General features: G+C 43.5%; 1 protein-coding gene and 1 long non-coding RNA gene across 4 annotated transcripts in view; both read left to right on the top strand.

The window, feature by feature from the left end:
* The window catches only part of FOXO3 (forkhead box O3), a 97,074-nt gene that overhangs the window by 34,238 nt on the left and 47,954 nt on the right, over nt 1-14,882 (top strand). The gene's annotated exons all lie outside the window — the stretch shown is intronic.
* Nucleotides 8,902-10,777, top strand: LOC107185202. Of its 2 annotated transcripts, none has more exons than XR_001516121.1 (3): nt 8,902-9,056; nt 10,201-10,269; nt 10,588-10,777. It is a non-coding gene; the product is annotated as an uncharacterized LOC107185202 (long non-coding RNA). The 2 variants fall into 2 exon arrangements; XR_001516120.1 differs by having other exon boundaries at nt 10,201-10,273.

The following is a 14,882-nucleotide window of genomic DNA, read 5'->3' as shown; positions in this document are numbered from 1 at the left end:
AAAAGGGAGCTTAGAGCTGCTCATTTATACTGTGACTGCATTATCATGTATGTCACTTGGCTTCTGGAGCTCATAAGATCAGATCTCTGATATATACATGTATAAATCTTTGAAATGCTTTTATTGATTTCAGAGAGAGGAAGGGAAGGAGACGATGAGAGAGAAACATCGAGCAGCTGCCTCCCGCACATCTCCCAGTGGGGATGTGCCCGCAACCAAGATACATGCCCTTGACCGGAATCGAACCCGGGACCCTTCAGTCCGCAGGCCGACATTCTATCCACTGAGCCAAACTGGTTTCGGCCTATTTTCACTTTTGAAAGACATTCATACTAGGTATAGAATTCCGGGATAATATCTTCCCATATTAAGGATGTTTCTCCATTGTCTTCTGTCCTGCATAGTTTCTGAAAAGCGGTTTATTTTCATTCTCTCTATTCCCTTTAACTAATGTCTTTACCTGACTGCTTTCATTTTTTTTTCTTTATCACTCACTGGTTTTGATGTGGTGTGCCTTTCTGTGGTTTTCTTTATATTTATTCTATTTAGGGTTTGTTAAGTTTTCTTGGGTCTGTGGGATCGTTGTTTTCCTCAAAATTTAAAAAAAAATTTAGCCATTATTTTTCAGTTATTTTTTCTGTGCTCTCCCTCTCTCTCTTTTTGGTTGTAGTTACCCGTTAGGCAACCTGATATTGCCTCCATAGTCTGGTAATTTGTTTTTCAGCCTCTGTGCTTTATTTTTGATAACTTTTATTGTATCTTAAAGTTGACTGTCTACAATGTCTAATCTGCTATTAACCTCATCCAGTGTACTTTTTATTTCAGATATAAATGTTACTGGATTTGCTTTGTATCTATTTCTCTGCTTTTGTTCTACCTTCTTACTACGTGAAGTATATTTATAATAAATTTTTAACAGCTTTATTGAGACATAATTCACATTGGTATCTATCTATTTACCCATCTAAAGTGTATAAGTCAGTACATTAATAGAATTGTGCCGCTATCGCCACAGTATAATTTTGGAACATTTTCATCACCCCACAGGGAAACTTTGTACCCATTAGCAGTCACTCCCCATTCTGTCTCACTTATCTGCAGCCCACGCAACCACTCATCTCTCTTGTCTCTAAAGATTTGGCTATTTAGGACACTTCATATAATGCAATCATATAGTACAGTATCAGTATAATTTTAGAACATTTTCATCACCACACAAAGAACCTTTGTACCCATTAGCAGTCACTCCCCATTGTGTCTCATCTCCAGCCAGGCAACCACTAATCTCTCTGTCTCTAAAGATTTGGCAATATTTAGGACACTTCATGTAAATGAAATAATATAGTATGGGGTCTTTTGTGACTATTTTATTTCGCTTAGCATAATGTTTCCAAGGTTCATCCAGGTTGTAGCATGTATCGTTGCTTCATTCCTTTTTATTGCTGAATAATATTCCATTACATGGATATACCACATGTTAATCATTCATAAGTTGATGGACATTTGGATTGCTTTTACTTTTTGGCTATTATGAGTACGACTGGTAGGAATATTTGTGTACAGGATTTTGTGTGGACATATATTTTCATTTCTTTTGGGGATTCTGCCTATATATCAAAGACAGAGTACCTTATACTTTCTAACCTAAGTCCCTGAATAATGTCACTTCATTATCAAGTTGATGAGAGGTGGTAAGAACTTAACTCTTGTTTATGTCAATTAGCCTGTGGTAAAATTGGTTTCATTATATGTCGTTTTGCTTAAAGTCACAGACCCTTTTGACGGCATTAAGAGAAGACTTACTATAGCTAGGAGGAGTTGCTGGGTCATAGTGTAACTTCGAGTTTAACCGTTTGAGGAACTGCCAAACTGTTTTCCAAAGAAGCTACACCAGTTTACTAACGTGTTTAATGCCCTTGTTTGCTAATTATTTGTCATTTCTGCATCTGTTTCTATGGATTGATTTTTTTCCTCCTGGTTATGCGTTATTTTTCTTACTTTGCATTCCCGATAATTTTTGCGTGGGTGCCAGGCACACATTGTTCGGTGCTAGGTTTTGCTGTATTTCTTGAAATAGTGCTGGACTTCATTCCGGCGTGCAGTTAAGGTCCTGGGACTTAGTTGTGTCATTTTGAAGCTAGCTTTTAGGCTTTGCTAGGGTGGGTCCAAAGCAGCCTTTAGTTTAGGGATGACTGGGCTTGCATACTAAGGTGATAGCTTTCTGAGGATTTTAATCTGATGCCATGTGTATTACGAATTATTTCCACTTTTGCCTCTGGAAGCATGAACTATTACCGGCCCTGTGTGAACTCTGGGACTTCTTAGACAAACCGTTTTCTGGTGCTTCTCTCCCTGACTTTAGGTAGTCTCCTCTTACACGGATCAGAACTCAACCCAAGGCTCCAGGGGACCTCTGGGGCCCCCCTCCTCCCAGGTGTGCTGCCCTGCCAATACTTGGCCCCCTGAATACTGATCTCTGTCTCTTCAAGTCAGTGTGACCGCCATGTTCTTGAGCTCCCCCTTCTCCGTGCTGTGGGTTGGAAACTGCCTCCTGGCAGTGAGCTCAGGCTCTTACAGGGATTGCCCCATTTGTTTCACTCTTCTCAGGAATTACGTCCTGTGCTGCCTCACTGTCCAATATTTGAAAAACAGTAGTTGCTTTATATATTCTGTCCAGTTTTCGATTAGACCTGGAATCCATGATAAATGTAATGTCAGTGCCAAAATCTCTGACTATATTAACTGTTTAAAGCAGAACCTGTTGTGGGGGGGTGGGGATGGGGGTGGGGGGGATTTGTGTAACTGTGGGGCCAAGGCAGAAAGCCTGCCTATAAAGCACAGACATGGTGCCTTTCCAACCGAGGATGCTTGTGATTTGAAGAAGAGAGGCCCTGAATTGTCAATATGCTAGCCACTGTTTGCGTAATTGCTCCTTTTAGTCATCCAAATAATATTTATTAAATACCCACTGAGTACTTGGTGCTCTGCTATGCATTACTTCTCCTTATTCCTACTTCTTAGCAGTTGGAGTATGCCAAACCAGTGAAATAAATAATTTTCCTGTTCTGGTTACCAGTTGGATTCTTGGGATGTGTCTCCTAAGCTTTGACATTCAGAAACTGGAAGTGGAATATAGTATATTCTCAGCTGCAAAGTTGATCTCATTCCCTTACTGGCCATCTGTTTGTGTCCAAGAATAACAAAAATTTCATAGCCATATCTGTATTATTTAATTATTTAAAATAATGAATGGGCTGGACCATGCTTGTCCCACTTTTGAAAAAATTCCTCCCATAGGCTGTGGCTAATACCTCTGATTAGGAATAAAGACCAGACCTACATAAGCATATGTTGTATTACTGTATATGAAGTCATGAGGCTATGATTAATGGTCCTTAAGAATTTTAATGTGGCGTGTCTTACTCCTAAATCTCACTTAAGCTTGGTTGCAAAGCCTGACAAATGAGTCTTTCGTGCATGCCAAGCTAAGACATGTCGCCACCTTCGTGGGGCCTCATTTCCTAAACCTGCCTGGGTTCCTTACAGGTTAAATTACAGGAGCAAGTTTGTTAGGAGTCATAGGGAATTTCCACAGGTCATTCTTAGAGCGGAATAGTTCAGTAGCATTCCTTGCCTTAGAGCCTAGTTCATTTCCTAAACCAGTTCTAACAGTGTCCCCTGTAAGACTTTGACATTAGTTAAATCCTTTCATTATATTTGGGGGGGTTAGAAAATCAGACCATGTTTGCATTCAGGAGCCCAGGAATACACAGTATCATCGACTGATGCCTGACTTAGAGGTCTCACATAGTTTCATGCTGCCTTTTGGTTTGTTTTTATGTGTGAAACATTTTTCCTTAGCACATTGAACAACAGTACATAATTTTTTGTCTGTGGTTTTCCTCACACAGGAGGGAGGCAGTTTCTTTAGGAGGAAATTATGTGGTGGTAAGTGGCCTCAGTTTATTCCATGTGGGATGTAGACATTTCCCCTGAAAATGGAAGTTACTAGCTCTTTGCAGACAGGCCACTCTGTTTCTCCCATAGTCCTTTGCAGATGGAAGGGGCTGTGCATGTTTGAAGGCATCATGCTTTCCTGGTGGAATTGGGACCATTTGAATTAAGAAGTCATGTTTCCGAGTCTGAGGATGAGAACACCAAGTTGTTACTTATTTTGGAAAAAACTAATCATTTGTTTATAGTAAGAATTTTATTTTCCAACAGCTGCTTTTGTTGGCACCTTCTTCCTAAAGATTTCAAGTTGTAGTCGTAGATCTGGGGTGGGAGTAGAGAAGAAAAAATTAATATTGTTAATGTTGTACTTGATAAAAGTTGTTTTATTTGATAGAGGGCCTGCAAAGGTATCTTTGTTGCTTGGTGTTTTGTTACTGACACTCGGAAAATGATTCTCTCTTTGTGCCCTTGGCCTCTCAGAATATCCAAAATGTAGGCACTTTTAAAATGTTTGAATGAAGACATGACCAAAACATTTTAAAATTATTATACTATGTCTTATTAAGATCATGTCTTGTGTATACTCTCATTTCTAAAAAGAGTTTTGTGGACAATTATTATTTCAGTTGTTCAAGTTGGATAATTTTGTTGGATGGAGAACCTATGTTCTTATGAAATTGGAGTTTATGAAATAAGATCGGAAAAAAATAGAATGTGTAATTGGGCACATCCTGTACTGCTTTGTGAATCACCAAACCAGTGTAATCACCATTAGGCACTTTGGAAACCAGACTTGCATGTCCTTGCTCTGCCTGAAAAGCTAGGAGTCGCCCCTGATGGCAAGTCATCGGGGTGACACCAGGAGCCCCCCGCTCATGTGAGTGAGCCGGCTGCCTGCTGACTGCTTATATGAGTCACATAGGCATCCAGTGCCATCGAGCCAAACTTTCTTTGGTCATTTTAAGGAGTCATGTTGAAAATACAATTGATAAGGTAACATCCAGAAGAAAGAATTAAGTATATGTGTGGTGCATGATATACCTCAGCTATTGTAGTGAATGATTGTTGGAATAAATCTCTCACTACTTTGGCCAATTTCTCTTCAGTACAAACCCACTTTGGAAGGAGTAAATGGGTCACTAGAATAAACACGTTGAAACATTTTGAAAAAGTGAAATCCAAATGTAGGCCCAAATTCGGTGTTAAATCCTCCTGACCTTGTAATGTGTAAAGCCTTTTATGTGTTCTTAAAATGTATGCAGGGGGAGGTGTGTGTGGCCGTTTTTCTGCGAAGTGGGTGCATAGATGGCATCAGTGGACTTTCAGAGGAGTCATGGCTCCACAAGATGAAGAAGATTCACTGACCTAGGGATGGGTATGGTGGTAGAAAGCAAACTAAAGTTTTAAACCCAATAGAAAGGGTGATACTTACCCTTGGAAGAAAAAGGAGTATCTATTGGCCTTCATTTGTGCCTGTCTGAAGCACCCCACTCACTGCAACTTCAAATCCTTTAAAGGGAAGACATTGATTTCCCTTGTGGGCAGTAGTATTTCGAATAGCTGGTTAGGCTGCTAGGTGACAGGGAGCTAATTTTTAAAGAACTTTTTGCCTTGGAGACACTTTTTCTTCCCCTTCGCCAGCCCCAGTCTTTAGCTTTCTGTTGAGACTCTCGGCAGTCCCCCAACTCCCTGAACTCCAGCCCTTTCACACTCCTGCAGTGTTGTCTTCAGCACAGCATTGCACAGTGGTTAAAAATGAGTTTGGATTTGAATCCAAGTCTCATTATCAGCTGTGTGACTTTGGGCAAGTCACCTAGTCTCTTTGAACCTCAGTTTTGTTGTGTGTGTTTTTTGTGTTTTTTTTTTTCAGCTGTAGAATGGGGATGGTAATACTTATATTATAGGGTTGTTGAAAGGATTAAAGAGGTAATAGTTGTAAAGTGCTTTGCATAGAGCTTGGCACATTATAAGCTTCCAGTAAATCTTAGCTGCTGCTATTAGATGGTGAGGGTGTTGATGAATGTGCAATTAACCTTTTCTTTTCCCAGTGTGATTGATTGTCAGCAGCCTGAGGGCAGGAATCTTGTTTTATTCTTTTGTGTATCATCTAGACCTCCTAGAATGGTATTATTGGTTGCTTTTCTCAGTGTGGGTCCAAGTGTCTGTGGGGCCACCGACAGAATCACTCCACACATAGGTTTGTGTCTCACCTGCTGCAGTTTTTCTATGAGGGGCACCGAGGTGCTTGCCAAGTGCTTCTAGAGACAGACTTTAGTCAGAAATGCTGGAATTTTGGGCTCATTTAATTGGCCAAGTCCAGTTTGACCTTTCAGTCATGGGTGTTTGGTGAGGTTCAGTCTTTCTAAGATTCTGTAGGTTTTTTATAGGGTCAAGTCTGTATTTGTTGGATAAGACAGACTTGAAGTTGGTTCTGTTCCCTTGTAAATAGGGGAAAGGCATCTTCAAGTCCTGTGCTGTGAATGGTGCGTCAGCTGTTTCTTCTTGAAGTGTGTTTCCTACTGGCAGCATTCTCCATCCCCCGCACCCCCTACCCCCACCTCAGCCCTCAGCCCTGCCACCAAGCTTGAGCTCTTGCAGGGTCATCACCTCCTTACCTGGCTGTATACCTCTCGGAGCAAAGGTTAATTCACACCAAAGAGGTGAGTAGCTTGTGCCAGTCCATGTCTGTCTTCTCCCTCTAAAAATATTGAAATTTATGAAGAGAGTATGCAGAGGTGATACCTTAAGCCAGTGGTTCTCAACATGGATGGGGCTGAGTGCGCACAGGTCACTCCTGGGGAGCGGCTACTGCAGTCTAGTGGGTGGAGGCCAGGGGTGCTTCTAAGTCTACTCTACTGCACAGGACAGTCACCACAGAGAACTACCCAGCTCAAATGTCAGTAGTGCCAAGGCTGGTAAACCTTACCTTAAGCCTGAGAGGGATGCAAGCCATCTTGTAACTTGTGGGGGAGAAAATTGAGGTCTTTATCTCCCCTAAGTCCAGCCTCTTGTGTGCTTGTCAGGGAGGCAGTGCCTCTGGGAGGGTGTGCTGGATGCAGTTCCCCTGAATTCGGCCTCAGGTCTCATGCAGTCATGCTTCTGTGGTCGTGGGGATGGCCGTGGTCCTGATGCCACTGAGGAGTAAGCTGCTGGAGAGTTGGGAAGAAAGAGGCAGAGGCATTGGGAACTGAGAAATGGTTATAGAGAGCCAGGGAGAGCGGGAGCTTTCTGTCTTGAGATTTGCTTTTGTACATGAGAGTTCACTTGAATCAGCTCGGAGAAGGAAACTGGGTCTTGTCCATATAATTTCCACTTGAGCTCAAATCAGAGCAAAGAGCTCCTGCCTGTGGAGAATTACTGAGGATCTGGTTGAGTTTAGATGTTCTTCCCCCACTCATTTTTGGGGATGTTTTTGTTTTTCAGCATCTTTTTTTTAAAAAAATCCTCACCCAAGGAGATAGCTTTCATTGATTTTATAGAGAAGAGAGAGAGAGAGACCTATCAGTTACCTCCCAAACACACCCCGAGTTTGATCCTAAGTTTGCGGATCAAACTTGCACCTAGGTGTGTGCCCGACTGGGAATCGAACATGCAACCTTTTGGTGCATGAGACAATACTACAACCAACTGAGCCACACAGCCAGGACTGTTTTTCAGCACCTCTGTTCCCCTTCCTTTACCTTCCCAGTTTTTTCCCTGGCCTGCCTTCTCCCCACAAGCAGAGACATTGAGGGACTTCTGCTCCTCTAGGGAAGGAGCCAGTACCCGTGGCAACAGCAGCATTCTTACTGGACTGCTTGTCCCTGTTGCTGTGATAATCCTACACCTCCAGTTCCCGCAGATCCCACGTGGACTCGGTCGCCTTACTCACTTACTTGAGCAGGGCTGGCAGCAGCACCAGCAGCAGGCACAGATGAAGTGCCTCATTTTGCGTGATGTCTGTGGGCCCAGCCCTGTGTGCTGTGTCCCCCATTCAGGCATTCTGACAGAAACTTGCTTCTCTTGAGTTCTAGAATCGCATGTAAAAGTAACTTAAAAAAAGAAAAGAAAAGGCCGTGTTCCCTTCCTGAGCTACAGTGGAGGCAGCAGGCACTTCCAGGACATGGGAGAGGCCGAAAATGTCGTGCTGGGTGCCTCTGCTTTGTGGCTCGGTGCCCTTTCTCATCCTGGACATGTCATAAGACGGAAGCATGCCTCAGAGCCTACCAGGATCTGCTGGTGGTTTCCAGCGTCTGGTTTGGGGAGAAGTCGGTGGTGCTCCCAGGCAGCCCGGAGTGGGCAGACACCCCGCGCCTCACCGCTGAGCTTAGACGAGGGCTTCCTTCCAGGATTTCTGGGTCACGTGAGTGTGGGTGGGATTGTAGGCTGTTTTGTGGGCGAGGGGAAGATACTTGTGGCAGGTAGGCTTTTGTGAACCCACCTGCACATGTAAATCTCTCCTTAATGTCTCACCTCCTCAGTTTGGGTGGAGAACTTGCCACCTCCAGGTTCCTCCCTGGAGACGGCTAAGGGCTGTCTCAGGTTTGGGCCAAACACCATTGTGCATCCCTGGGCCTGGGCCTCCGCTGTGGAAAAGCTTGTTTTTTGCCCCGGGCAGGCCTTGTTGGACTTTTGTTCCTGGGTATTTATTGCCTTTTTTTTTTTTAATGTCGTTACTGTATGAAATCACATGGCCTCTTTCCGGAAAGACAAAGGAATCTATCCGTCCAAGCCACCCGACTTTGTAGAGAATACAGTTGTAACAAAGTTAGACCTGTTTGTGCTGGTCATTAAGGAGTAAATAATCTCAACTACGAAAATGAAGTGGGAAGGAAGGAAATTCAGGTCCCAGGCTGTGGATTCATAAACTGGACTTAAGAAACGTCTTCCTTCTTTCATGGTGCGAGCTCTCTTAGTGTATTCTTCTTTAAGAACAGTTGATACAAGTGTTTTCTCCTTTCAGGTAAAAAAATAGAGAACCATCTCCAAGTTGTGTTGGTTTGTCCAATGGAATTAGAAGTAATGGAGAAATTTGTATTCCTCAGTGAAAATATGGTAGGTAGGAGTCATGTGCCACCAAGATCCTGAAATCTGGATTGTATGTACACTGTGACAGAAGCATGGTAAGGTAGTGTTGGGGCAACAGGGACAAGGAGATTTTATTCTCCCCATGAACCTGTTGGATATTTGGGGGATGTTCTGAAGGAGGAGTCCTTTCAGGCTTGGAGAACTGTGTATACCCTGGGTTTCCTAAGGACTAAGGGCTTCTCTTGTGAATGAGCCCCAGGCTTAGAAGCCCATGGGTGATGAAGTTTAGGGTATATCTTCTTTCCTTACTCTGATGAGGCATTTCTTATGATAGACACATAATAAGAGAATAAAATATTTAAAAATCTATTTGTTTATTCTAGAAAGATACAGCTCTTTGTGTACAAATCCAAGGAAATACAAGTGGGGATTAGGTTTTATAGTTATATTTCAAAATGAGAAGGGAGCAATTATCAAATTTATCAGACAAGTAGGTTGCCTGGTTAATAAATGGCAACAGGAATAAAGCCATGGGTCCAGGATGAGGGCACTTTTTAGAAAAGATTATTTGTAGTTATAGGGCATACCACTTTGATTGGTTGCCCTGACGGATCAGCCTGCAACCGAAGTATGTGCCCTTGACTGGAATCAAACATGCCACTCTTCAGTCCGTGGTCTGATGCTCTGACCACTGAGCAAACCAGCTAGGGTGTCGCTTCATTTTTGAAGGGAATGATCAAAATGTAAAAAGTTAAAGTTGATATTGCATTCGGTGAAACTTTAGGTGTGTTTTATATTTCTCAAAATAAGCTTTTTTTCTATGCATAGAAGTGGAGGTCAAAGAAATCACAAGTGCACCCTCCACAGAGTGGAAATGGGCACTGGAGTTTCCCTTGTATCTAATTATGCTTGGCATTTTACAGACTCAGTGAAATGTTTATTCACTGAACACATGCCATGTACATGGGATTAAACAGTTTGTCTGGTAATTGCTATAGATTAAGCAGGAGTATGGATAAAACTATATACAGTGAACTAGCTTATATTTGCAGTTATGGCTTGTTTAATAATTATTTCGTTTCCTGGGAAAACTTGAGTTTCTTAACATTTCCTGCTTCTTCTTAGTGAGTTTGCTCAATTGTTTAATCTTAAAATATGATTGAAGCAATAATTTTGTTAGATTATTATGTGAGAGATCTCCCCCTTTGTATAGTCCTAACAATTAATTTCATTCTCTAGGTCTGTTGATGTGAACTAGTGAAGATCCTAGGTTGCTAATAGGACCACAGTTAAAGGGGCATTTGTGTGGTTGGTATGAGATACTTGTCTTCATTGTATTAATCATTTGCACTAACCAATAAGTTTTAAGTTCTTTTTTTTAAATGATTGATTTTAAAGAGAGAAGAAGGGAGAGGGAGAAACATTGATGTGTTGTTCCACTTACTTATGCATTCATTGGTTGATTCCTGTATGTGCTCTGACCGAGGATCAAACCCGCAATCATGGTGTATTGGAAGGACGCTCTAACCAACTGAGCAACCCGGCCAGGGCATATTTTAAGTTCTAAATATAGGATGGTAAAATACAGGATATATAAAATGCTGAAAAGATTTATTTCTCTAAAAGTAAAGAAATCCTTCTCTGGGAAGCTGTGGTGAGAAGGATTCTATGCTGTACTGCCTGCGTCAGGTTCTCTGGCAAGACCTTCACAACTTTGGTGTCCTGGAGGATAATGCAACCTGGGGTAAAAAGGCTGGGACCCCGCTCCACCTTGCCACCTGCCAGCCGTGAGGTCTTGGTTGAGCGAGCATCTTTGTCAGCACCCATTTACCTTATCTTTAAGATAGAAATAGTATTGCTGTCTGCTGGGTTGCTTAAATGAGATGAGGGACTCAGGTGGTGGGGCCTCCCCTGTCACATGTGCTCAGTATGTGAGGGTTCCTTTCCCTGCCTCTTACCTCCTGGAAAGGGAGGCCAGAGCGAATTGACTTAGGATTGTGTCTAAGTTCAGCTGGTGTGTTGCATAACCTTGGTTTTCTGCTTTTCCTTTCGGTTCTTCCTTGGTAGACAGCCGGTTAAAGGGGGATGGGGCTAGGGTTGCAGAGAGGAAGCTGCTCGGAGCAGGCTTGGAGGAGAGGAAGTAGCCTGAGTCTATTCAGTGTCAGAGCACACTTCAGTATGACCCTGGGCATCCAGTGTCCGTTACACCCAGCGCACTCTTTTAAAATGGCTAACATTTCAGTATTTTGGCATTGAAAAGTAAGCGTTAGTTATTTGAAAAATTTCACTTATGCGTAACCCCCTTATTTTCCTGTGGTGCAGGAAAGGTAAGGTATATCAGTTGGCCTGGGTAGAATTTAAATCGGTGTTAACAGTGTAATCTCTGAGGATGCTAGCTTTCTTTCCTGAGGTGTCAGCCCAGGTACTTAACGGCACCTCCTCCTGGAAATTTTCTGGAATATCTGTCACTACTTTCAGGTACATCTCATATTTTAAACCATGTTCCTAGGTTACTTAATGACTTGAGCACATATAGCAGAGATAGGCAGGCCATTGATTTTTGAGATAAAGAACAACTATATAGCCAGGGAGGGAATGACACAATCAGTTTATAAGTTAGAGTGGCTCAGGGTTCTCTGCTTTCTCAGATTTTGTTCTTAGGAATCATTGATTTCATGGATTTAAAAACAAAAAACAAACAACAACCTTCACCTTTGTGCAGATTTCAAAGTGAATGTCCTGTGAGGATAATCTTGCTTTCTTTAATCTGGAATTTTTTGTCCCCCAACTGGCCATTCTAGTATTTTGATTAGGATTTTAGAAATCTGATACTCTGACAGAACTCACTGTCAGCCAGATATACTTAAAATGAGGGGTATCTGAAGGTTTCACATAGGAAGGGCAAGGACTGTGCATCTCTAGTTCACCCTGTATTTATGGACCCTAACAGAGAGCCTGGTTTAGTGGGCTCTCCAAACATCGTTGTCCAAAGAGTAAATGACTGAGCAGCAGGAACGCCAGGTAGAGAGGGGAACAGGTCTGCCAAAAGGTGTGTTCTATACACTGTTCTATAGCCTGTGAGCGGCCTTGAACGTCAGGCCAGAGGTGTGTTCTCTACACTGCAGGACAGGGTGGTTGGTAGGTGCTCCTGTGTATCCTGACATGCTGATTGATGGTGGCACTCCTGGGTCTAGCCAGAAGGAGGGCTCTGAGCTCTTGTGGACATAAGGCAGGGGAATGGAGCAGGATGTGGCAGCCCAGTTGCTTTGAGTTGCTCTCTAGTGTATTGGAAATGGCGAGTAAAGGAATCCGGTCTTGGTGTTAGACCGTTTTCAGCATGTACCAGTCTGCCTTCACAGATCCCCAAATGGACACACACAGGCTGGCCAGGGGTCTTTGGGGTTGAGGGGTGGGAAGACCTGGAATGCGTGTCAGGGCAGTGGAGCTGCGAGATGCTCCCAGCAGTCAGGTCCCTCCATGGGTTGCACCAGACTCAGCTATTCACTGACAGCTCTGTCGTGGCTGGATCTTGATACTGATTGCTGAGTGGGGTATGAAAAGTGCTCCCTGTCTTCCTAGAGCTTGCAGCCTTTTTGAAAAAATAACAGCTAAAACAAACAAAACAAAACAGACTAAAACCCCAGGAGTGTATTTGCAGTATCGCTCCAGGACTGAGAGCACGGGTGTTGGCGCCTGAGTGCCTAGGGACAGGCTAGAAGGAGTCAATGGGGGGAAAAGGGTACATCTGTATTAATTTCAACAATAAAGATAAATTTTTAAAAAATCCTTGCTCTTTTACTTATCAGCTGCGTGACCTGGGGCCAGTGCTTAATGACAACCTCTCTCGGTTTGGTCATCTGGTGATAGTATCACCTATCTACGTCATAGAGCTGCTGTGAGGATTAAATGAGTCAATATAAGCACACCTAAAGTGCTGAGAGTGGAGTTTGGCACCAGTAAGTGCTATAATTACTTGGGAGGTAGAATCCCTAAGCCTCAGTTTCCTCTTCATAATGAGAACTTCGCAGGATTAAGAAGGTGGTGAGACATGCCTGCGACGCATCTAGCACAGAGCCTGGCAGATGCTCAGGATAATAACCATTGTCATTCTTATCACTTGGTCCTGCCCCTTGGTGTAATTCCCTCTGTGAGCTCTTCTCCCTCCTCCCGAGCAAGAGCTTGAAGTCTCTGGCTTGTGCATAGCTAAGGTAATGCGTGAGCTCAGCAGGGGCTTCCTGATGGCTAATCCACAGTAACCTGCTTGCTTTCTCGGTCTTTTCCCCCCACATGAGAAGAACTAGCAGGGCCGGGACCTTGTGGTGTCCTTTGAGAGGGATGTCACCCCAGGGGTCGGGGGAAGTGTGTGTGTGTATATGTGTTTTTCACCGTGGAGTTGTGTTGTGGAGTTGTGTTGCTCGGTGCATGACTTCTCCAGGCTCATGTGCTTCATCCAGGACATGAGTGGGGACAGGTAAGAGGACAGAGGTTCCATCAGGTTCTCAGCAGGTTCCTTGGTGTTGAAAGAGTTTAAACCCACACTGTCAGCGAGTCATAATTAGGAAGAAGTGGGACAGCACCTGGGACAGGGTGGGGAGGACACCTCTTCCCTCCCCCACTAGGCAGTGGCAGGCAAAGGCAAAGGGGAGGAACTATGGGTGGGTAAAAGGTTTTTGCGCAGTGAGTGCTGGTGGTCTTCTGTTCTCTAGGGGGCCTTTGAACTTCTGGAGCTGGTTTGGAGGCATGGAGGATCCTTTTTGTCTAAGGTTGTGTCATGGTTTTGAGTTTGGGCCTTAGGGACAGACCTGGGTTTCATTCGGGAACTCCTTGACTTGCTGGCTGAGAACCTTGAGCAAGCGCTGTTTCTCATAGGTAAAATACCAACTGATTACACTGGGTTTATGCATATTAAGTGCTTAGCATAGTTTGTGGCAAAAAGTATATGAAAACTTACCCATCGCTATTGGGGGTGGTAACAGCAGTAATCACCAGCAGTAATCAGGTGCCAAGAAGATAGAAGGGGAAGCAGGCGGCTTCTCCAGGGGCAGAGATAACATTGCCCTGCAGATTGTGAAGGACGCTTTGTGGTAAGACCTTCTCCACTTCAGTCCAGGGCAGTAAGGTTGGGTGATCTTCCGGTGCCTTCCTGTGGGGGTCTCTTTAGACCTGAGACCCAGTAGAATCGGGCGGGGGAGGGAAGAGCTGCCAGCAGGGAGAGGTTTTGTAGTTGGTGGTAGCTGTTCAGAGAGAGGTTTTGTTTATTGCTCTCCTCCCACTGTTTACCGCACACCTCGTGCTTGGAGAGGATGACGCTCTGAAGTCAAAGGACGGTAATGTTATAAGCACATACTCTAGCGTTTCAGAAGGGATTAGGAAGCAGTAACAGCTTTAGCTGAGTAATATTTTTTTTCCGTGGTGAAACCTCTCTTTCAGCAGTATTGTTCTATAATCTTAACAGAGACTGCTTTTTTTTCTTTCCTCCTGACAGGAGACATTAAATAAGTGAAGCATCTGCTCTTTATGTGCTTTTCTCAGGCTTTTTTATGAATACAGTAGCACTTGTCTTTAAGCACCTTTGATAGGAATTTAGATAACAAACTGTGAAAAGAGATCATTCTCATCCCTAAGTCCCTGTGGCCTTGACAGTGAACCCATGATAGAAGGGCTAGACACCCAGACCACCGGGTTGATTTAGAGACATTTTCCTGGTTATATAAATTCTGTACTTCTGGCCCTGAAATAGGAAGAGCCCACCTTAAGCTTTGGGGGTCTCCTTACTACTTCTAAGTCATTCTTGAAGACTTAAAAAAAATTTTTAACATGACCAATTTTTAAATATTATATTGGTTTAAACTTTTGGCTCTTGATGAGAGAAGATTGCTTCCTCTGGTTTGGTCATAGATGGCAGATGGCTACAGGGAAAC

Source organism: Myotis davidii, unplaced genomic scaffold (assembly GCF_000327345.1).
Source record: "Myotis davidii unplaced genomic scaffold, ASM32734v1 scaffold68, whole genome shotgun sequence".
NCBI classification, from domain to species: Eukaryota; Metazoa; Chordata; class Mammalia; order Chiroptera; family Vespertilionidae; genus Myotis; species Myotis davidii.
Note: the sequence above shows the minus strand (reverse complement) of the source record. Positions and strands in the feature narration are given on the sequence as shown.